General features: G+C 44.0%; 1 protein-coding gene across 3 annotated transcripts in view; it reads left to right on the top strand.

The window, feature by feature from the left end:
- The window catches only part of CNR1 (cannabinoid receptor 1), a 177604-nt gene that overhangs the window by 63555 nt on the left and 90149 nt on the right, over positions 1 to 23900 (top strand). The window lies entirely within an intron of this gene.

The following is a 23900-nucleotide window of genomic DNA, read 5'->3' as shown; positions in this document are numbered from 1 at the left end:
GAATGATGTAAAGATAGAACAGAGTCAATAGAAATGTCGGAAAAACAAGACAGAACAAAGTATCAAGTGACTTAAGGTTGCCTCCCCTCCAGCTGTGTTTGTCACCCCTCCCTTGAACTAATTCATTAACCGATCCACAACGAAGTTGCATGTGGTGCGATAAGTTTGTGTGCGTTTGGAAGACAGTTGTGAAATGAGAGAATACTAGCAAAGGACAGCGAAGGCCAGACGATAAGATAAGATCGGCGGAGAATAGTGTGAGCCTACAGATAGTTGAAACAAGGATTAGAGAACCAGACAGGGATTAGTGTACTCGGTCAGACCTTAATACCAGCCTTGTAAAGATAGAGGCAGAAGGCTGTTTTGAACACCATGTTGCAGAATAAGCAGAAAAGGCAGAATGGACTTCGTTCGCTGTGCTGCCTGAGTGAAGGCAACATAAAATGGCGGCGGGCCACAAAATGGCGGGTCGATACGATCGTATTAAAAAATCGAATTTCCTCAGACCCTCCTTTTGCCAGAACTCAGGCAAGATACACAAACTCATGTTAGTCTGAGTCGATGTCTATGGCCATGAGGTCATCAAGCTGTTGCTGTACCATCATTTTGATATTCTCTGCTCTTTGTGACTTGGGTTTGGGAATACATGCAGTAGCACATAGGTTGCAGACGGCAGGACCGCAGTGCATACAAAGACAACAAGAGAATATAAAAGCTAAAATTACTCCAAAGAATGTCAATACCTTCCAACCCCATTTGGACAGTAATCCCCAAAACCACTCTGAAAAGGACCAATCTCCTTCGTCCTGATGAATCGACTCGGAGATTATGTGTAACTTAGAGATAGCTTGGTATACTGTCGGAGCGTCATTAGGTATGAAAATACAGCAACTTGATCCGATCAATTTGCATACTCCACCACGGTCCGCAAGAACAAAGTCTAAGGCAACACGGTTCTGCAAGGTCATAAGACGATCAGCCTGTAGTTCAGCTGTAATGTTACTTAAAGCTCCTACAGTGATGTCTATGGTGGTTTCTACGACACAAACCAATTGCCTTATATTTCTGCTGTTGGCCATTGGACCCCAGAAGGGAAGAAATCCTTTGAGGAAATCTCCTCCCTCTTGTCCTGCTGTGTCTTTCGAATCCACAATCCCTCTGCCATATCTATTTTTATGATGGTTCGCAGGAGCGGTGTATGTAGGGGGAAGAAGAAAGGCTATATAACAAGTACCAGAAAAATCAGCTGGCAACCATGTATAAGCCCTATCGTGGCAAACGAAATATGTACCTTGAGATGGTACTAACGGCGGTGAATTCAGGGCTGAATAAACATATGTATGGGAACATAAACTTTCTCTTTGTCCGGTGTTTGGAGTTCTTCCATTTATTTGCAGACAGAAATTTCCTTGTTGGGGTATGACCCGTATCGGAGGAGATTTTCCTTGCTCAACCTTATCATTGAGGCTGGAAATGTAATTAGTTATGTTCCAATTGGTATATGCTTTTCTTTCATCTATGGAAGCTTCACTTTTTTCCATGATTTTAGCCACAGCTACCATTCCCTTTATCAATAAACTATGACTAAAATCTGAACCAACACTATGTGAACTAACAGGTTGTTTAATTTTACTTTGATATGCATTATTGAAAATGACAAAATAAGCCCAAGCGGAACCTTCATAGGAGAATGGAAGAACTAAATATGGCATTCCATTTTCTACTGTATGTGGTATGAGTCCACACACCCAACAGTCAGTTGTATTGATCACTAACTGATGTTGATGTAACAACTGGACGAAGGAATTGTTAAAGTATTCAGTTCTTCTGATGAGTTCATGCTGGGGAAGAGTGTGAAATAGGTGCGGATAGATAGTAGAAGAAGATGTAGAGGTAGGAGAAGAGACAACTTTTTGCTGCAGAGTAATAATGATCCAGTTTACAGATGCCAAAAGAATACACGACAATATAATGACGCATAGAGCAATACTACAACGACTACATATTTCTTTACAATTATTCTTTACATTTTTACTTTCTCTTTTATTTAATGTAGCCTCCATCTTTCTAAGTGGATGCTCACGGCAATCTTCCTCAATCACTGTAGTCACGATTATCTACCGTCCTATGACACTGTGAGGTCCTGCAGGCCTATTGCCACTTACTCAGGTCGTAACTAAGACTCCTACCGTGACCCTGCAACCGGGATAGAGTACTACATAGGAGAGAAATTTACAAGTTCTTTGGTCTTGGTCTCAAATTATAGCGTTCCTGTCCAGAGGCAGTCTGGTTTTGAAACAATGTTCCTGGATTTGTCGTGTTCAAGCGTCGATGCGATGGTATTGCTTCTTGAAGGATGTCGTCGTCCTCTTTCTCAGAAAGTGTTCCAATTAGACGCGCATCACTGAATGGTACAAATTGCGGAACTTTCTCACTTTCAGAGTCACTGATGCCTCTACGGACCCACTGATCGAAAGGCAAGGGCAAAGGCACTTTCTTGCAGTGCACGGCATGCACCCAGTTTTTCTTTCCTTCGACTTTAACTGCTGTTCTTGTGGTCAAAAGAACCAGGCGTGGCTCTCTCCATCGGGGCTCCAAATTTCTCTGTCGTTGGAAATTTTTCGTGCAGACCCAGTCACCTGGTCGGATGGAATGACCTGGGTCTGTGGAAGCCTCTGGTAGAGCACTCTGAACCTGTTGATGAAGAACACGCAATTTAGTTGTAAGGTCATGCAAGTAGTCAATCAACATCGGGTATGGCAAGTCTGAGTATTTCTTAGGGCGAGGGACTCCCCATACATTAGCTGGGCGACCAAATATCACTTCGTAAGGGCTAAGCCCCAAACAAGAGTGTACTGCTGTTCTGATGGACAGAAGAGCCAATGGTAAAGCATCAGGCCAATTAAGTCCTGTGCTAGCTTGCACCTTAGCAATTTTAAGCTTCAAGGTTCCATTGTAGCATTCTACTAAACCAGCCGACTGTGGGTGATTCGCCGCGTGGAACTTCTGTTTTATGCCAAGACCTGCACAAACTTTTTGCATGACTTGACCCACAAATTCGCTCCCATTGTCACTCCAGACAATGCGCGGCAAACCAAACCTAGGGAAGAATTCTTTCAAGAGTATTTTGGCAGTTGATAAAGCAGTATTGTCCTTCAGAGGGTAGGCTTCTACCCATCTAGAAAAAGCACATACTACCACCAGAACATATTTGAGGTTGTTGCATCGTTCCATGTGAATATAATCGATCTGCAACACCTCAAATGGATATGTCGGAGGAGCAAAATGACCTGCTGGAGTTGGGGTTCCCTTTCCCGGATTGTACATCAAGCAAACAATACAATGTTTTACTACATTATTTGCACACTTTGGGATCCCCTCATTTTGCCACACTGGAGCCAGAAGTTTACATATTCCTTTTGCACTTAGGTGAGCTGGACCATGTGCCATAGTAACTACAGGTAGTACATAAGCATCTGGTAACAGCCAACGTTGATGTTCTGATAATTCAACCCAACATCCCATCTCATCTAACATTCCTGTACTTTCCTTCCACTTTCTCAACTCATTCTCCGTAGCCTCTCCTTGAATTGATTTCACACTCTCTACTGTATCTTCACACATTCCCTTTTCTCTTACGCAGTTTGCGGGACCTGCAACATACATTCGACTTGTGTTGTCTCTGGCTGTCTTTTTCGCTACCTCATCTGCAAATGCGATTCCTCGAACAACATCGTCCACAATCTTTTTGTGTGCACTACACTTCACGATCGCTATCTGAGTAGGCATTGTAAGTGACTCAAGGAGTTCAGTCACTAATTGACCATGTTGTATCTTAGTACCATGGGAAGTAAAGAATCCTCTTTCCTTCCATAAGCGCCCAAAGTTAAACGCTACACCAAAAGCGTATTGGCTATCAGTGTACACGTTTACTCTTTTTCCTTTGGATAACACACACGCTCTAGTTAAGGCTATCAATTCAGCTGCCTGAGCTGAATTATGTCTAATGCGTGCTGTTTCCACAATCGTATGCAAAGTAGTAATAGCGTAGGCTGAAACTGTATCTCCATTCGGGAGCTTGAAACAAGAACCATCTACCCATAGTGTTCCATCTGGATTCGCTAATGGCGTGTCTTTTAGGTCAATTCTACCCTTAGTCTCTTCTTCAGTACGGAGAAAACAATCATGCTGTTCAGAGACATCTCTCTCTTCTGGAAGAGGCAACAAAGTAGCTGGATTCAGGGTATTACATCGTTTGATGTGTATGTGACTAGCCAAAAGCGTCAGCTCATATCCGGACAACCGAGCACTCGTAAGATGCTGCGTTTTTGTCCTATTTAGTAAAATATCCACTGCATGTGGCACCATAACAATGAGAGTATTATCTAGCACTACTCCAGCAGACTGTCGAATAGAAATTGCTGCTGCCGCTGTCGCCTTAAGACAACTAGGCAATGCTTTAGCTACTGGATCGAACGTAGCTGAGAAATATGCGCATGGTCGCTGTTGATCTCCAAAACGCTGCGTTAAGACTGACAATGCACAACCCTCTCTTTCGTGGACATAGAGCGTAAAGGGCTTACTGTAATCAGGAGTACCCAATACAGGAGCAGAACACAAAGCAATACGCAAATCAGTAAAACTCTTCTGACACTCGTCAGTCCACGGAAGAGGCTGAGGCGTATCTTTTAAAGTTAGCGCCAACAGCGGTTTAGCCAATAAAGAGAAACTCGGAATCCACTGTCTACAATAAGAAGTCATGCCCAAAAAGGCACGTACCTCTCTTTGTGTGGATGGCACTGACATTTGTGCAATTGCCTGAATTCGTTCGGGGGTCAATCGTCGTCCCTCCTTTGACAAGAGATGACCCAAATAAGTCACCTCGCGACAGACATATTGTAATTTAGAAGGAGAAACCTTGTGATTCAGATCAAACAAATGACGAAACAGTGCAACGGTCACGTTTTTGCAAATCTCCTCTGAATCAGCGGCAACTAATAAGTCATCCATGTATTGAATGAGAGCGGCACCGGACGGTAAGGAAAAGGCATCAAGATGACATTTTAGAGCTTGACTGTAAACAGAGGGACTTTCACAATAACCTTGAGGTGCGCGTTTAAACCGGAAGCTTCGGCCTCCGAGGGAAAAACCAAAAATATCTCTACTCTCTTCGGCGATGGGAATACTAAAGAAAGCATTCTTTAAATCGATAACTGAAAACCAAGTCGCTGTAGAAGGTATCATCGTCAACAGAGCAGTGATATCTGGGACTACAGGAAACTGCGGTACGACAATCTTGTTTACCTCCCGAAGATCAATTACAAAACGATAAACAGGAGGCTGAGAAGGATCAGTGCGTTTAAGAACCGGAAGAACAGGACTGTTACATGTATTTCCTCTCGTTTCCTCAACCACACCCTTCTGAATCAAATCATGGACAATTTCCAGAAGTGCTTTCTCACCTTCAGTAGAGATTCTGTATTGCGGAATACGTGGCATTTCAGCATTGGGTTTAAGAGTAACAACATAAGGTGGGATCTCAAGACAACCAACGTCATTCGGACCCGTAGCCCAAAGCGTTTCGGGAAGAGAAAGCAATTCAGGTGGGAATTGATCTTTTGATAAGTACATTGGACTAGTCATTTTCTGTCCTAGAGTGAGGTATACACCAGAAGGTGAACAATATATCGTAGCATGCATTCTTTTTAATAGATCTAAACCCAACAGATTTTCACCACAACCATTCGTCAGAAGAAGCGGAGCTTCTAAATCATAAGGGCCTATTGAAACAGGCAAAGGGCAAGAAACTGGATTGCGAACAGGGGCGCCAGAAAATCCTACAGATACATTCGTTAAGCCAGACAAAGGTGCGCCAGGGAGTTTAGAATGAATGATAGAGCTTCTCATGGCACCAGTATCTAAAAGAAATGGCTCTGAAACACCCATTGTAGTGACATTAACATAAGGTCCATTCTGATCCACTGGAATTGACGTAACCCCCTTACTTTGTCCATGGCTGTCCTATTCAAAATGAAGACTTTCATTCCCTCCTTCAATATACTGATCCTCACTGTAATACTGTGTAGACCTAACATTTTGCTGGTCAAAGTAATTTCCGGAATTTGGAGGAACAAAAGAACGCTGCCCTTGGGTTAACACACCTCGACCTCTACCTCTATTTGCTGACTGAAGACCACCACGACCTCGTGAAGCAGATGTTGCTCCATTACGCTGCAACAATGCCGGACAACTGTTCTTAAAATGACCTTCCTCCCTACAATAAGCACATTGATTGGGACCTAGCAAAGGTCTTGGAATGAATGGTTCAGCCTTTTGATACAACATCTGAAACTGCGGAGGCTGCTGAAACTGAGGCTGAACATAACGAGGAGGATAAGCCTGTTGCAAGAGAACTTTAGTTTTTAATTCTTTCGTCTTTTTCTCTTGTTTTTCCCTTTGTTCTTTGTCTCTATTTTCATAATATTGTGCAGTAGCTAATATCTGGGCGGAAGAAGAAACTGCCCATGAACTCTCGGAGTCTTTTAGCTTGTGTGATAGTTCAGGAAGCAAGTTATATACGAACTTATCCACAAATAATCGCTGTCCCCCTTCTGTAACCATATCTTGACCACTGTGATCAATGAATGTCTCCTCGAATCGGGTAAAGAAATCGGAAACACTTTCATCTTTCTTTTGTTTACATGCTGCTAGCTTATCCCAATTAACTCTCAAAGCAGGCATCATTGTTTTCATTAATGTAATAATCCTACCAAGGAGTTCTGAGATCAAAGCGTCGGGCTTTGCACCACCTACTTGACCTCTATCTGCGGCAATAATAGCGTTCCAATCGCCGCCTAATTCTTGAGCGTGATCCTCTCTACGAATTTTAGCCCATATTGTCTGTGGAACTACATTTCCCATCAACATGTCAATATCTGCTAGATTCATAGTACATGCATCAACTGTTTGCGACAACTCTTTATAGTAACCAGCAGGATTTTTGCGTGGATCTGGTAGTGACTGTTTAAGTGCTAAAACTTCAGACCTTTTCCAGGGGACATGTATCCATATGCGCTGAAAATGCGCAGGAATAGCTGGATTAGCACCTGCTGCTGCAACTTCTTCCTTCCATATTGGAGAAACCTCTCTCATGGGATAGTTTTTCAGTGCTGTCCTAACTGAAGGATCAGAATCAGGAAAAGTCTGTGAGAACAATAGGGATCTGAAAGAAATAAGTGTTCTGACAGCGTTTTCAACCTTAGGACCCACAATAAGTCCTTTGTCAAAGTCAGCCTGAACATCTAACAGATCCTGTGGGACCGAACCCAAATTCATATCCTCCCATTCTTTAGCGAGAGTATCGCACATAACTTTAAAAACATATCTCTGCGTAGGTGCATTCCATTGCAGAAAGGTGGACATAATATCAGACGTACTATATTGGGGACCCTTCTTGATCCATCTACAAGCAAGTGAGTCCAATTTTTCTCGCTCTTCGGAGTCTGGGAATTGACTACGAGACTGTCTTCGAGAAAAAGCTGGAGACACATTTAAAGCTTCAAAGAAAGGTGATAAGAGACCAGAGACAGTATCGGTAAATCGCTTACGCGTAGATGGAGAATTTGACATAAGGATAGGGGACAAGGTATTAGGTGAATTAACTAAAGGAGCATTAGGAATTGCCAAAGGAGCAGAAGGCAAAGGAGTTAAAGGCAAAGCTGGCATAGGCAATACTTGAGGAGGCAAATGTGGAAAAGCTGGAGCAGGCGGAAGCACAACTGGCGGCTGAACAGGCTGTAACATCGGGGGTGCATTAGCACCTTGTACATAGGGCGGAGGCAATTTCAATAAGTGGGACATTAAGGAATCTTCCTCAAAATCTTTTCTTTTATCAAGGGAAGAGATAGGCAACGTCGGATAGCATTTATCTATTGCCATTCGATGCTGTCTGTCTGAAATTTCCATTGCATTATCTATTTCATCATCTTTGAATTGCTGAGCAGCCTGTATAATCGTCATTCCCTGTGTTTTCCTATCTCGTTTCGCTTGTTTAATTTCTCTCTGTTTGGCTTCCTTACGCCAAAGGCGAAAAGAGTCAAACATTGCCGGCCGGGCTTTTCTTTTAAATAACGTTGCTTCTAAATTATCTAGCACATCAGTTTCGAAACTACCATTTTCTGGCCATTTTAAAACACCATCTTTCTTTGTATATCGGGTCCATGACTTATTAAAGGCAATAGGACCAACACCATGTTTAGAATAGAGCTCATATGTGGGAGTTCCAACCGAAGGAATCGGACAGGAGTCCTCAAGCTGGGAGTCCCTATTACAACCAAAGCAACAAAGTTTTCCAAACTTAGTCAGACCAGACATCTCACGATTTTTACTGGCTGTTCACAAACATCAAGGGGGTAAAACTTTCAGTTTACACAGCACAAATGCACTTACCCCTCGGCTTTGGCCACTGCAATGGCCAAATCTAAGGACCTAAGGACAAAACAAAGACCAAAATTTGTGGGCGCGACCCACCAAATACTTAACTAAGGATGTCTTCTTACACCAACAGAGGCCCGTCTATCGTCTCGCTTTACCATACATCATCAAAGAAAGGGCCAAGGCAGGGTGGCAGTCAGGGCAGCAGTCGTCAGTAGCCGTCAGGAAGGAGTAACCGCGCTGAAAAAGACCTTCGGACCACTTCGACATACAGGGGTCGCTTGACGTGGCTCGCGATTCCTCCAGAATTTTCCTGCGGGGTTCCTCACGACCTTCAGGCAGAACCGGTACCGCTGAAGCCGCCCCACGTTGGGCGCCAGTTGAAGAACCAGAACCTTATGGGCCTGGCGGCGCAGGGTACGCCTGAAATCTCCTTGGATTCACCTGCCTCAACTAACAGAGACACGGGACACTCTGTCAGGCGTAAAAGATCAGATTTTATTAGCTGCAGCTAGTACAGTTGTCCAAGAAGTACACAAGGTATGTTCTCAGGAGACTGCCACTTTACTTTGTGGCGCACAATCTTATATACCGTATAAAAACATTTATTAACTACATACACTCCCAGAACACATAGAAAGGAGCCAGTAAGAATGATGTAAAGATAGAACAGAGTCAATAGAAATGTCGGAAAAACAAGACAGAACAAAGTATCAAGTGACTTAAGGTTGCCTCCCCTCCAGCTGTGTTTGTCACCCCTCCCTTGAACTAATTCATTAACCGATCCACAACGAAGTTGCATGTGGTGCGATAAGTTTGTGTGCGTTTGGAAGACAGTTGTGAAATGAGAGAATACTAGCAAAGGACAGCGAAGGCCAGACGATAAGATAAGATCGGCGGAGAATAGTGTGAGCCTACAGATAGTTGAAACAAGGATTAGAGAACCAGACAGGGATTAGTGTACTCGGTCAGACCTTAATACCAGCCTTGTAAAGATAGAGGCAGAAGGCTGTTTTGAACACCATGTTGCAGAATAAGCAGAAAAGGCAGAATGGACTTCGTTCGCTGTGCTGCCTGAGTGAAGGCAACATAAAATGGCGGCGGGCCACAAAATGGCGGGTCGATACGATCGTATTAAAAAATCGAATTTCCTCAAGTGGTAAGAGGAACTAACACTTGCACCTGAATAGGGCTTTATCTTTCCTTACACAAAGCAGTCTCCAAACCTCTGAAGTGTGTCTGGGGCCAGGGCAGGAAAGGAAGTGCCTTGTGCACTACAAAGACTTTCCTTTGAAGTTTGCCTACTTCAAAGGCAGAAATGAGAATAAGCACTGGACTTCTGAGACCATAATTTTAGAATCCGTCTGGACTGAGGTCACTCTAGATACTACAGCTAGATGCTGTAGGAGGGACTGCCACTCTGCCTGTTGTTTGGCTGCACTGGCCTGCTGCTTGCTACTTCTGTCCTTGGAGTGAAAGGACTGGACATTGCTTTCTACATCCTGTTTCTAAAGGTTCTCCAAGGGCTTGGACTGAGCCTACCTCCTGTCTGAAGCCTCAGGGACATTAAAGACGTCATCTGCCAGCACCTGGGCTCTCTTGCTGAGAGTCCTGACTTGCCAAGTGGTACCAAATCCAGTTCCAGGGCCCTTAGGAGTGAGTTCTGGTGTAATCAAGAAGAAACTAAGTACAAGGACTCCAGAGCAACTTCTTAACTGGCGCCGCTGTCTGACTCCACGTCGTTGCCTACACCGGAGCCTTGGTCCTGCTGAGTTCAACGACTGCGACCAGTGCCACAGGCCCGATGCTGCTGCAGCTCCTCCGAAGTCCCGCTACAGCATGAGTTCCGAGTACCATGTCACTGAAGTCCATGACACCTGGCTGCAGCACCTGTGGCCCAATGGTGTGAGCACAACACCGCAAAGTTGTTGGCTGTCGTCTTGACCTACTGGATTAATTGACCTTGCTGGATAGTAAGGAATTGACGCCTCTCCACCAATACCACTACACCTCTCCTGCAACCATATGGAATGGATGCCTCACCTCCCCTGCCTTGCAGTAGGGAACTGGCACCTCACCTCCCCGGTAGCAGTAAGGAACTAATGCCACACCAGCTCCAGCGATGCCACACCTCCCCGACTCGGTGCAATGTCTTTGCTTCCGCACAATTTTCAAAGATACTGTGCCTGGGATCAGTGCGACACCATGACCGGCCCGACTTCCTCACAAGTGTGGTCAGACTGTTAGAAACCACTCAGTCAAGACATCATGATAGCCCTGATTGGAGCTATTGTGTTTCTAAGCACTTTACTGAGATTTAATCTTTACAAATTCATATCTTTGGTTGTGTATTTTAGATGTGTGTTGTTTTGGTCTTGTTTTATTGATATAAATATTGGCTATGTTTCTAAACTGGTGTGGAGTACTTTTGTGGTGTTTTAACTGTGTTACTCTGTGTGTGTGTGTGTTTACAAATACTTTACACATCGCCTCTGAGATAAGCCTGACTGCTCGTGCCAAGCTACCAACGGGGTGAGCAGGGGTTATCTTAGCTGTGAAACTCTCTTTCCCCCATTTACAGTGAGGGTCTCTACCTGGACAGGGTGCAAACCACTGCCTGCTAGAGACCCCATTTCTAACAATAATGTTGGCATGGTAACATCTTGTGATGAGAAGAAAATTGGGTGATAAATATTTTAACGATAATAGAAAAGGTTGTGCTAAATATTTCAGAAGAAATTGAAGGTAAAAAGAAAAAACCCTTATGCTTCATTAGATTGGGGGGAGTAGGCATTAACATAGCAGTGGATTTTGGGCTATCATACACAATTGTGAATGAGATGATAAGGAATGCTAATTTTAAGAAAAAATAGTATCTAAATTGGAAATTTAGGATATTGCACCAGACAGTTATACTGGTGAAACTACTGATATGGTAGGGTATATGAGATTCATTTTCAGATTTTAAAATAGGAAAGCATACAGTAGATTGTATGTTGATAAAAACATAATGGGAAAGCATAGAGCAGATTGTATGTGGCTAAAACCAGGACCATCTGTGTTGAGATGGCAGGAACAAAGGAAGTTATATATGGCTCTAAATCCGAATAGTGATGAACGATTTAGGTACTGATTGTGGATGAAGGTGAGGTCAAGTGTAAAGATATGCTGAGGAGTTATCCTCATGTATGTATTGGAACTATTGACATGTTGGAGAGTTTTGAGCAAACTATAATTCTGAAGTTGCAGCAGAGTTGTCACGTTTGGTTGAAGCTGAGTTTATAGAACCAGTTGAACCATAAGGCCAATAGTAAGATTTATGTATGGGCTTGCGTGATTTAAATAATAATATTTTAATTGATCATTTTGAATTCCCTGTAATTAATGAAATGCTGACAGCAAAAGTGCATGAAAGCTTTTTATACACTTGATGTGTCTGCCTCCTGCCACCAGTTTCATATTCATTTAGAAGAAGTATAGAGCACACCTCACTTATGTGGGGTCTTTCTAATTTTGAAGGCTGTATTTTGGTCTGGCCTCCACAACAGTAGTATTTCAACATTTAGGTCCTCATTATGAGTCTGGCCATCTTGAGACTGCCAGACTCACGGTGGCGGTTGGACTGCCACGGTCGTGGCGGTCCGACCTCCACATTACGACCGTGGCAGAGCCACCATGGTCGGACCTCTGACACCGGCAGGTTGCCACCAGCCGGCAGCCTGGCAACCCCGGTGGTTGTAATCTGCCAGGGCAGCGCAGCTCATAATGCCAGCCTTTTCATGGCGGTTCCACCGCCATGGAAAGGCTGGCAGTATAGGGTGTTGGGGGCCCCCCTGCACAGCTCCGTCACGCATTCCACTGCCCGAATTACGGGCAATGGAATGCATGACGGGTGCTCCTGCACCCTCCACACCTCCACATTGCCGCTGGCTCAATTATGAGCAGGCGGCAATGTTAAGGCCCTGTTCACTGCCGGCCCTGCGATGAACTCCAAATAGGGCAGACGGTGTTTGGACCACACAGGTGGTCTCTCGGCGGTTTGAGTTGGGCACCCTCCAAACTCATAATGAGGGCCATAATGTTTAATCTATTTGGTAAAATGAACAATCATTGGACCTAGCCCCTTTTCCAGGATCACCCTCTGATTTCTTGCCTTCTGCTGCTGAACCCATTTATGTTGGCAATAGGACTCTGTGCTCTTTTTCCTTGCTAACCAGTGGTAAAGTGCATGCTCTCTCTCCCTTCAACATAGTAGAATTGGCATATACCTGATTGATACATTTAAATTACATGTAAGCAGCCTAGGCCTAGTAAATGGCACTATGTGTAACCTAGGACCTAGAAATGAAATGCTACTAGCAGGCTGTAGCACTCATAGTTTCAGCCACTAAACTAGCCTTTCAAAATGTGTATCAGGCCTGCCACTGCAGCCTGTAGTGTACTTTTAAACTGCCCTTTCCACCTGGCAAAATAAACCTTTTGCCAGGCCTAAATTTTCCCTTTTAACGTTTTTAAGTCACCCCTGAGGTAGGGCCTAAAGGCTGATAGGGTGAGATGCCTTGTATTTAAAATGTAGCACATGTATGTTTATGTTCTACATGACATGGCAGTGAAAAAACTCCCAAGGTCAATTTTCAGTGTTTTATGGCTTATCTCGCCCATAGGCTAACACTGGTTCATCTTGTTCCAACTTCGAATTGGGAGCAGATGGAGAAATTATGTTTACACTCAAATGAATTGTAATTTCCTGCCCAAAGTTCCTGAGGCCTTTCTGGGAGCTTCTAGCTGCCCGGGTGTGCTATTGGTTGTGCCACTAAGGGTATGCACTGGGCTAATAATACACTGTTGTAATGGTTCTACTGATGATCTTTATAGAGACATGTCAATCCTGGCCTGGTTAGCTGGCAAATGGGTTGTTTCCGGCCTGCGTTCTCATCTTTGCCTCAAATGATTGTCTCTCTGTGATCTTATGCTGGATTAATGTATTGAAATACTACTGGACTATTAAACTCAATAGAGATAGTTAAAAAATGTGCAGTGGACCAGACAGTGAACAATAAAACCTGGGTGTAGGTGGGAGAAGGTATTCCTGGTAGGATGGCAGGGGAGGAGCTATACAATGGCATGATTATGCTTGAAAGCACCTCGCCCTCAGCACACACAAAGGAACCTGACACAAAGCCTGTCCTGCCGTTTGTCACCCAAGGCAATTTGGAACTAGGATCAGGGGAAGGGGAAGAACTGAACAGAACCAGCTTTGGTGGGTAGGCCAGGGAATTTCCCACATAAATGCTGGCACCAAGTATAAAAATAGGACCCTCAGAACCACTCATCAGAACACTCCTGGACCTGTAGAAGATTCCGAAGTAGGACTGTCCTGCTACTTAAACACTGCATTTCTGTCTAAAGGAAGATTGGACCTGCTTGCCTTGATCCTAAGCTATCCAGAATGACTTCAAGGGTCAGTTGGCTGACCTTCTGAGTGAGCTACAGGGACCAACAAGCTTCCAGAGGCCTTCCTGCAACTGTCCAGCTGACCAACTGCGAATGGACCTGCCTTAACCTGCCTGAGCCCTGCTGCCAGCCTCTGCAGGAGTGAATCCTGATCCCCAAGAGCTGCTCCCCAGGTCCTGGCCCTTGGTTGACATCAGTGAGAACTCTTCGACAAGAAAAAGGTGAAAATTCTGAAGTTTGGGATTCTCGTGACTACAAACTGGCCCATTTCTGCCAAGACTAATGTCCGCAGCAACCACCAAAGTGAGGTTTCAGTGGGACCTGCTCTTCATGCTGGCACTAGCCATCTGCAATGACTAGCAAAGCAAGACCTTCACTTTGCACTACAGCAATGACAGCCCGCAGCAACCACCATCATGCACCTGCAGAGATGACTGTCTACAGTGCTTGACCTGCTCTTCGTACCAAAAGCCTCCTCCAACACAAACTGAGCTCTATGCACCAGACTTGAGATAAGACCTTTTCAGTAGGACTAATCCGGTCCCTATATCCTGCTTGCAGTCCATCATAGTCGGCTTGAACCTGTTACTTTCCCCTGATCGAGCGCAACTAGATTACCACCAGTTGTGCTTTCAACTTCTAGGTGCTTTTTTCACTAAAAACTTTGAAATTCAGTATCTTTGGTTCTTCTGCCTGGATTTTGATGTGATATAATTTTATTCTTTACAATTTACTCTATTTCTTTAAATTAGATTGGGATTTTTCTTGTGTTGTGTTTTCACTTTCTTTACACATTACATCTAAGCTGCCACCCCACAACCAATTAACCAATTTCTTACAAAAATATACTGTTTATCCAAGCTGAAGTTCTAGTCATGGGGAAGGACAAATAGGGCCATGATAAGAAATAAGTACTCAACATTTTGAACAGCATGGTCTAACAGTGCTCGAAGTGTAAATTTGCCAAAGAAAAAATCACTTATTCGGTCATGAAATTAGTAATTCTTGCATTCAACCAAATATGATATTACTAAATGCTACAAGAGATGCACCATGTCTGGAAAGCAAAAAGGAATTTAAATCCTTCCTAGGCATGGAAACTATTGAAATCTACTGTAAAATTGAATTGGTCCAAATGTTGAAACCAAGAATTTATTGATATCAATGAGTCTATTTGTTCTTCTGCGGCTTTACAGAGTTTTGATACTCAATGTACTAGTATGATTACCACGAGCACCAGTAACAAGGGTGTGGGGGTGATATTCTCACGATATAATGACAAAGGTGCAGAAGTAATCATGGCGTATGCTTCTATAGCATTATCTCCCTCTGAAGAAAAATATGAGTTAATTGAAAGGAAAGCTTTAGTGTGTGCTTGGGCCCTAGAACACTCTTGATTGTTTATTTGGGGTAAGAAAGTAACCATAAGGTGCACTTATAAACATTTGTTAAACACCCTGACAACTGGAGACATGTCTAAAGTGTCTTCATGTTTAACTTGCATCTCCATGTGTTTCCTAGATTTCATTTACAAAATAGGTTATATACCTTGAAAAAGAAATGTCAATTTTTTTGTTTGAATTGCTCATTATGTCAATGAAAAATGAAGATGATTTAATGGCTAATATGTAAGTAGGCTTAGTGTGTGATAGTGTGGAGCCAGCTTTTAGAAAAGAAGTATGAGAAAGTGAATGTGCAAAATATGGTGTTCTACAAAAAGTATTACTTTGCATAAACACTAGTTGGTCTAACAAAAGTGATTTAAGTAATTTAAGATTCTTCTGGGAAGTATGCAACAAGTTATCGTGTGTTCATGATACACAAGTCCTTGAGAAGCAAAATTATTTCTGTGTCAAAAAGGGCATCTTGAAATTCTAAAGACCAAAGCAACTGTTAAAAAGAGTTATTGGTGGTCAAGTATTGACATGGATGTGGAAAGAGTGGTAAGAAAGTGTATTGAAACAATAAGACCGCCTATGAGCAAGTATACAGGTCCAAGAACTCCATGGGAAAGTTTTGCTGTAGACATTGTGGGACCTGTAGATGAATGTCAAAAGTACATAATTGTATAGATGGATGTATTCTCAGGGTGGCCGTAAATTAAAATCATTATTAAAATAGACACTATTAATTGTCTCAAGTTTTTTGATGAGGTATTTCAAGGTGAGGGTATTACCATGTATCTGATTAGTGATGATGAAGTGCAGTTTACTTTAGACAAAGCAAATAAATATATGAATTACTGGAATTTTCCACAAGACCAAATCTCTGGAACAAAATGCTGGAATGTTTTAACAGAGTTTTTAAGGGTGCTATATAATTAGCATATAAACATAACTCTAACGGGAAAAACAAGTATATAAACCATTTGGTCTTTTCGAATTACTGAAGTTGCCATTACTGGATTTTCACCTTTTGAAATAATGAGTGGTAGGAAACCAAGATCAACATTTAATCCTGGTTGGTTACCCTTAGATGATGAAGGTGTTTGGTCATCTAAAGAGGCCAAGGAAAAAATATTTAACAAACATAATGAATATAAGGAATATTATACCAAGAAGCAGAGGATTAAATGCACATGAATAACTATAGGATAGTGGGTCGATATTAAGAAACCCAGTAAAGCTCCAAAGGGGTTTAGTATTTTCCTGTAGCCCAAACGTGTTATGCAAGTGGTAAAAAAATTGGTACCAGTTGATGATGGTAGATGTTGAGTATGGGAGCTCCATGCATCATGCCCTTGTCAGAAAAGGTAAATCAGCCCATGTAGAAAGGGAATATTTATTAAGAATGTGTGTGTAATGCCCTTAAATTCAGATCTTGACCCGGAATTGAATTTATCAACCAACTTTACCTTGATTGCCTCCACTGACAATCTTACCCAGGAACAATCATTTGCACAAAATATAGTTTAGTGTCAAAATATGTACCTTCATCTTTATCAGTTTATGGAATGGAGAAGAGAGAGTCAGTGATGTGACCTACAAGGATATCTAGACAACTGAAAGCACTAGATGATGTTAAGTGTGAGTAATCTGTTATTTGTACCAATGTATTATATACATTCACTCTCCTGTGAGTAACGTCTTGCAGGCCATGTGCTCCATTGCATTAGTATTGTAACTTTGCTGTTTTTGTGAATTATATGTTACACCATTTCCTAATTGTAATATCTTTATTCTTCACAATGTCCTCAATGTTGTTTTAGTCATGCATAGTGTAGTATTTTTATGTGGGCAGAGGAATTTTTTAGAATGTTTATCAACAATGTAAGAAGGGGGTGTGCAGTGTATTACATCACTTGAGAAATACTGAAGGTGTCCGAGAGTAACGTGGAATATTGGGGAAAGTGAGAAAGTGGAAGTCAGGTGAAGAGATGCAACTGCTGCAACTGCTTGGCTGCAGAATAAAAGACTTACACCAATTTCATGGAGAGTTCATTATTACTACAAGAAGTATATGCTACCTACATAAATGCATCTTTTAGATCATTGCTTATCTCAGAAATTTACTTAACTGGCACTACAAACAAAATCACCTTAAGCTCTCGTTGAAATCATCTCTCAATTGGAGCGCACTTGTTAGATGTTCATTTAAAGACATTGAATCATTTTCATTGATGTCCTGAAGTATAGTTGTTAAATTGTGCAAGTGAAGACCCTGGAGCGTGTCTGGTGGGCCTGATGGACCTTTTGTCTGAGATCACGCACTGTGAAGAGATCACCCACCTCACAGCAGTGCTGCACAGAATATTTCCAAATCCCTCACTGGAATCTGCCCAAGAATAAGGGGCATATTTATACTCTCTTTGCGCCAGAATTGCGTCGTTTTTTTTTACGCAAATCCGACGCAAAGCTAACTCCATATTTATACTTTGGCGTTAGACCCGTCTAGCACCAAAGATCTTGGAGTTTGCATCATTTTGTAGCGTGGACACCTACCTTGCGTTAATGATATGCAAGGTAGGCGTTCCCGTCTAAAAAATGACTCCAAGGCATGTTCGCCTTATTTAAACTCCCGTGCATGACGCACGGGAGCGGGCGGGTAAAAAAAAATGACGTCCAGCCGCTTTAGCGTCATTTTTTAACGCCTGGTCAGGGCAGGCGTTAAGGGACCTGTGGGCTCGGAAGGAGCCCAGAGGTGCCCTCCCATGCCCCCAGGGACACCCCCTGCCACCCTTGCCTACCCCAGGAGGACTCCCAAAGATGGAGGGACCCATCCCAGGGAACTTAAGGTAAGTTCAGGTAAGTATATATATATTTTTTTTTTGTGGCATAGGGGGGCCTGATTTGTGCCCCCCTACATAAGTCCCCTGGGCATGGCCATTGGGCAAGGGGGCATGACTCCTGTCTGTGCTAAGACAGGAGTCATTTCAATGGGGGTTGGGAGTCAAAAAAATGGCGCAAATCGGGTTGAGGCTAATATTTTGCCTCAGCCCTGACTTGCCCCATTTTTTGACGCCCAAGCTCCATTTTCCCCTACGCCGGCGCTGCCTGGTGTGGGTCATTTTTTTTTACGCACACCAGACAGCTGCGCCGGCTAACGTCATTCCAGAAATAAGGCGCCCGCATGGCGCTTTGGAATGGCGTTAGCCGGCGTTAAGATTTTTGACGCACAACTGCGTTGGCGCAGTTGTGCGTCAAAAAGTATAAATATGGCCCTAAGAATCAATATGACATGCTAAGGATTCCAAGCTGCTGCGATGTCTTCAGAATACTTGACATGGCACTGGCCACAACAATGGTATATGCAAGTATTAACATACTGGCCTAGTAATATTGATTTGGAAAAACTTCGACCTCTTGCAGGTTTGTTGGATTAGCGGATGAAAAGTCTGCCAATGTCAGGATTTACAAAAGACTTCTATTGGTTAACAAGTTGATTCCCATACAAATTAACCCTAAATTGTCAGCATAAAACAAATCTTACACAATATATCAGTGGGTGGTGAGCCCACAGCAATGATCTATGAGGACCTTTAGGTAACAGGTACTGCTAGAACTCTAGTCCTTAAAAAGGAATCACTGATGGCACAATCCCTCTTGGGTAGTGCAAAGAGAACCTGGAACTCATTACCTCCAAATCTAAGCATGACAACGTCTCTGGCGACTTTCAAAACGGACCTGAAAGCCCTTCTCCTCCAGAGTTATTTTAGCAAAGACACCACAATAAACTCTTGCCACAGACACCTACACTACCTCATCCTTTTTAATGCTGTTTATACCTCTTGTAAAATTCAGTTTTATGTAATGATCTACCATGTTTTTATTCGCAAATATTGAAATTATTTACAGCAGTATTTGTTCATCTTAAACCTCCCATGTAAAGAAGTATTTCTCTTGTAAAGTACTGTAGCATCTTTGGGTAATGGTTGCACCACGAAAATGTCCATAAATAAATAAATGAATAAATAAATAAATAAATCTCAATAGACACTTGAATGGCTTATTGGTGCTTCTAATAATGTTTCATTATCAAACGCAGTGACACTGATTTTATCCTCAAAAGGATTAAATTCTATGTCATGCCTCCTGGATTTGAACCTGTGATTAGTGCTTTATCCTTCAAACATTTGCTCATTGACTCGCTCCAGCCTTATCTCCCCTTAAGTCCCTTTCTCAAGCCGTCTTCTTTCCATGCAACTCTGGGTCATTTTGAAATTCTATTTATATGTGTTTTTCAACAAATCTCAGCTCTTTTCATCAAGATTCAGTTTATCACATTTTCTCACCAATATTGTCTTCACACAGTAGTTAGGGTAGGCTTGCTTAGCTGCAAATATATTTCTGGAATACTACTGGACCTGGAATGGAGAGCACCACATCCACAGTCCCTACTTGGAGGCTTTAAAAAGACACTCTGGATGATCCGGTGTTCTGTGAGGTGCAATTAATGCACATTATCCAGGACTTTGCTGACAATCACACCACAGTGATGACTCATGCTATCAAGTGGGACTCCTTTAAAGTGGTCACAAGAGATTTCTGTATTCAAAAAGTAGCTACGTCTGCAGAGAATTGACTAGGGCTCTTTTGCATGATGAGAAAACGCTCTCTAGCCTCGATCATCGGGCCCTCTCAGATGATGACATGAATTAGGCCTTTACCACCATTGTGGCGATTCATGCCGCATTAGTGGAGTGCCTCCATTGCTACAACTTTGCAGAATACACAACCCCCTTCACACCAAGAGTGGCAATCCAGGCCGCCTACTTGCATGGATGACCAGCCAGGAATTGCATACCCCTCCAATCACAGAAATTACCATTTAAACAGGCAGCACAATGGGTTCCCAATCAGCCATATTGCTGGTGTTCAGTTTGTGTTATTCTAAACTGTAAGGGGCACTTCCACTGTGCCACCCAATACCATAGCACATTTCCTTACCCAACACTCTGCCCACTGTTAATCTCCTTGGACATGAAGAGCTTGATGAGCTGATCACAGTGGCTGAGGTGAAGAAGGCCATTCATCACCTGATCCATAATAAGACCCCTGGGTTAGATAGCCTGCACATAGAGTACTATGACCGACCGCTTCTTGAGACATCTCGCCCCCAAGCTGGTTGAAATGTATAACAAGGCTATCACCACTGGAGCACTCCCTGCTTCTCTACAGGACTTCTTCCTCATATCCCTATTGAAGCCTGACAGAAATCTTTCCCTCCTCTCTTCTTATTAACCCATAGCAATTTGGGCACCGACTATAAGATACTCAGTAAGGTGCTGGCCGAGTGGTATCTCCAGGTGTTGTTCAACATTGTCCATCTGAACCAAAATGGTTTTGTCCAAGGCTGCAGTACATCCAATAATATCAGATTCCTCTTTCGCATTGTAGACCGGGCATCCATACATTACCCACAGGAGGCATGTCTCATACTGGACCTTGAGAAGGTCTTTGACTCTCTGCCTGGGATTACTTCTTCGAGATTATCCCAGGACAGCGCCTTCTGGTGTACACGAAATTACTGTATACCAACCTTACCTCCCATGCACATTTTGGCCACCTGACCTTGTCCCCCTTTCTTGTCAGCTAGGGAACTTGTCAGGGCGGCCCCCTATCCCATGCCGATTTTTCCATAGCAATGGAGCATTTAGCACATCATGTTCGACTAGAGGACCAGCACTGGGGAATCCCTCTAGACAACACCACTCATGCAGTATTGTTGTACACAAATAATCGGTTATTACACTTTTGGGATACAGCCTTCAACGTGGAATCTTGCAAGTGTAGCATACCTAATCTGAGCTTAAAACATGTAATTAATTCACCCTCAAAGGCATGCCAGCTTCAAGTCAAGAACAGTAGCCAGAGCTCTGCAAAGTCTTTGGCTGAATTTGTGAATGACAACAATCCCACTCCTCCAAGTCTGAGACACTCTGCTTCTAGCCTTTACCCACCACCTGCCATTCCAGGGTAGTCCAGCAGGGTAATGTAGGAGGCTGGACTGGCTTGTAGTGAGTACCAAGGGGTACTTGCACCTTGCACCAGGCCCAGTTATCCCTTATTAGTGTATAGGGTGTCTAGCAGCTTAGGCTGATAGATAATGGTAGCTTAGCAGAGCAGCTTAGGCTGAACTAGGAGACGTGTGAAGCTACTACAGTACCACTTAGTGTCCTATGCACAATATCATAAGAAAACACAATACACAGTTATACTAAAAATAAAGGTACTTTATTTTTATGACAATATGCCAAAGTATCTTAGAGTGTACCCTCAGTGAGAGGATAGGAAATATACACAAGATATATATACACAATAGCAAAAATATGCAGTATAGTCTTAGAAAACAGTGCAAACAATGTATAGTTACAATAGGATGCAATGGGGAAACATAGGGATAGGGGCAACACAAACCATATACTCCAAAAGTGGAATGTGAACCACGAATGGACCCCAAACCTATGTGACCTTGTAGAGGGTCGCTGGGACTATTAGAAAATAGTGAGAGTTAGAAAAATAACCCTCCCCAAGACCCTGAAAAGTGAGTGCAAAGTGCACTAAAGTTCCCCTACGGACAAAATAGTTGTGTAAGAGGGAAAATGCAAGGAAAACACAAATCAGCAATGCAACAACGATGGATTCCTGACTGAGGGTACCTGTGGAACAAGGGGACCAAGTCCAAAAGTCACAAGCAGCTCGGAGATGGGCAGATGCCCAAGAAATGCCAGCGGTTGGTGCAAAGAAGCTCTTACTAGGCTGAAGAACTGTGAATACTGCAGGAACGACAAGGGCTAGAGACTTCCCCTTTGGAGGATGGATCCCCCACGCCTTGGAGAGTCGTGCAGAAGTGTTTTCCCGCCGGATGGACGCCAACAAGCCTTGCTACACGCAAATTGTGCGTTTGGCGTTTTTGGACGCTGCTGGGGCCCAGGAGGGACCAGGAGGTCGCAAATTGGACCTGCAGAGAGAGGGGACGTCGAGCAAGACAAAGAGCCCTCACTGAAGCAGGTACCACCCGGAGAAGTGCCAGAAACAGGCACTACGAGGATGCGTGAAACGGTGCTCGCCGAAGTTGCACAAAGGAGTCCCACGTCGCCGGAGACCAACTTAGAAAGTCGTGCAATGCAGGTTAGAGTGCCGTGGACCCAGGCTTGGCTGTGCACGAAGGATTTCCGCCGGAAGTGCACAGGGGCCGGAGAAGCTTGCAAAGTCGCGGTTCCCAGCAATGCAGCCCAGCGAGGTGAGGCAAGGACTTACCTCCACCAAACTCGGGCTGAAGAGTCACTGGACTGTGGGAGTCACTTGGACGGTGTCGCTGGATTCGAGGGACCTCGCTCGTCGTGCTGAGAGGAGACCCAAGGGACCGGAGATGCAGCTTTTTGCTGCCTGCGGTTGCAGGGGGAAGATTCCGTCGACCCACGGGAGATTTCTTCAGAGCTTCTGGTGCAGAGAGGAGGCAGACTACCCCCACAGCATGCACAAGCAGGAAAACAGTCGAGAAGGCGGCAGGATCAGCGTTACAGAGTTGCAGTAGTCGTCTTTGCTACTATGTTGCAGGTTTGCAGGCTTCCAGCGCGGTCAGCGGTCGATTCCTTATCAGAAGGTGAAGAGGGAGATGCAGAGGAACTCGGCTGAGCTCATGCATTCGTTATCTGAAGTTTCCCCAGAGACAGAGACCCTAAATAGCCAGAAAAGAGGGTTTGGCTACCTAGGAGAGAGGAAAGGCTACTAACACCTGAAGGAGCCTATCAGCAGGAGTCTCTGACGTCACCTGGTGGCACTGGCCACTCAGAGCAGTCCAGTGTGCCAGCAGCACCTCTGTTTCCAAGATGGCAGAGGTCTGGAGCACACTGGAGGAGCTCTGGACACCTCCCAGGGGAGGTGCAGGTCAGGGGAGTGGTCACTCCCCTTTCCTTTGTCCAGTTTCGCGCCAGAGCAGGGGCTAAGGGGTCCCTGAACCGGTGTAGACTGGCTTATGCAGAATTGGGCACCTCTGTGCCCAACAAAGCATTTCCAGAGGCTGGGGGAGGCTACTCCTCCCCTGCCTTCACACCATTTTCCAAAGGGAGAGGGTGTCACACCCTCTCTCAGAGGAAGTTCTTTGTTCTGCCATCCTGGGCCAGGCCTGGCTGGACCCCAGGAGGGCAGCTGCCTGTCTGAGGGGTTGGCAGCAGCAGCAGCTGCAGTGAAACCCCAGGAAGGGCAGTTTGGCAGTACCAGGGTCTGTGCTACAGACCACTGGGACCATGGGATTGTGCCAACTATGCCAGGATGGCATAGAGGGGGCAATTCCATGATCATAGACATGTTACATGGCCATATTCGGAGTTACCATTGTGAAGCTACATATAGGTAGTGACCTATATGTAGTGCACGCGTGTAATGGTGTCCCCGCACTCACAAAGTTCAGGGAATTGGCTCTGAACAATGTGGGGGCACCTTGGCTAGTGCCAGGGTGCCCTCACACTAAGTAACTTTGCACCCAACCTTTACCAGGTAAAGGTTAGACATATAGGTGACTTATAAGTTACTTAAGTGCAGTGTAAAATGGCTGTGAAATAACGTGGACGT

This window comes from Pleurodeles waltl, chromosome 5 (genome assembly GCF_031143425.1).
Source record: "Pleurodeles waltl isolate 20211129_DDA chromosome 5, aPleWal1.hap1.20221129, whole genome shotgun sequence".
NCBI classification, from domain to species: Eukaryota; Metazoa; Chordata; class Amphibia; order Caudata; family Salamandridae; genus Pleurodeles; species Pleurodeles waltl.
The sequence above is the reverse complement of the archived record's forward strand: the minus strand, read 5'-3'. Positions and strand labels throughout refer to the sequence as shown.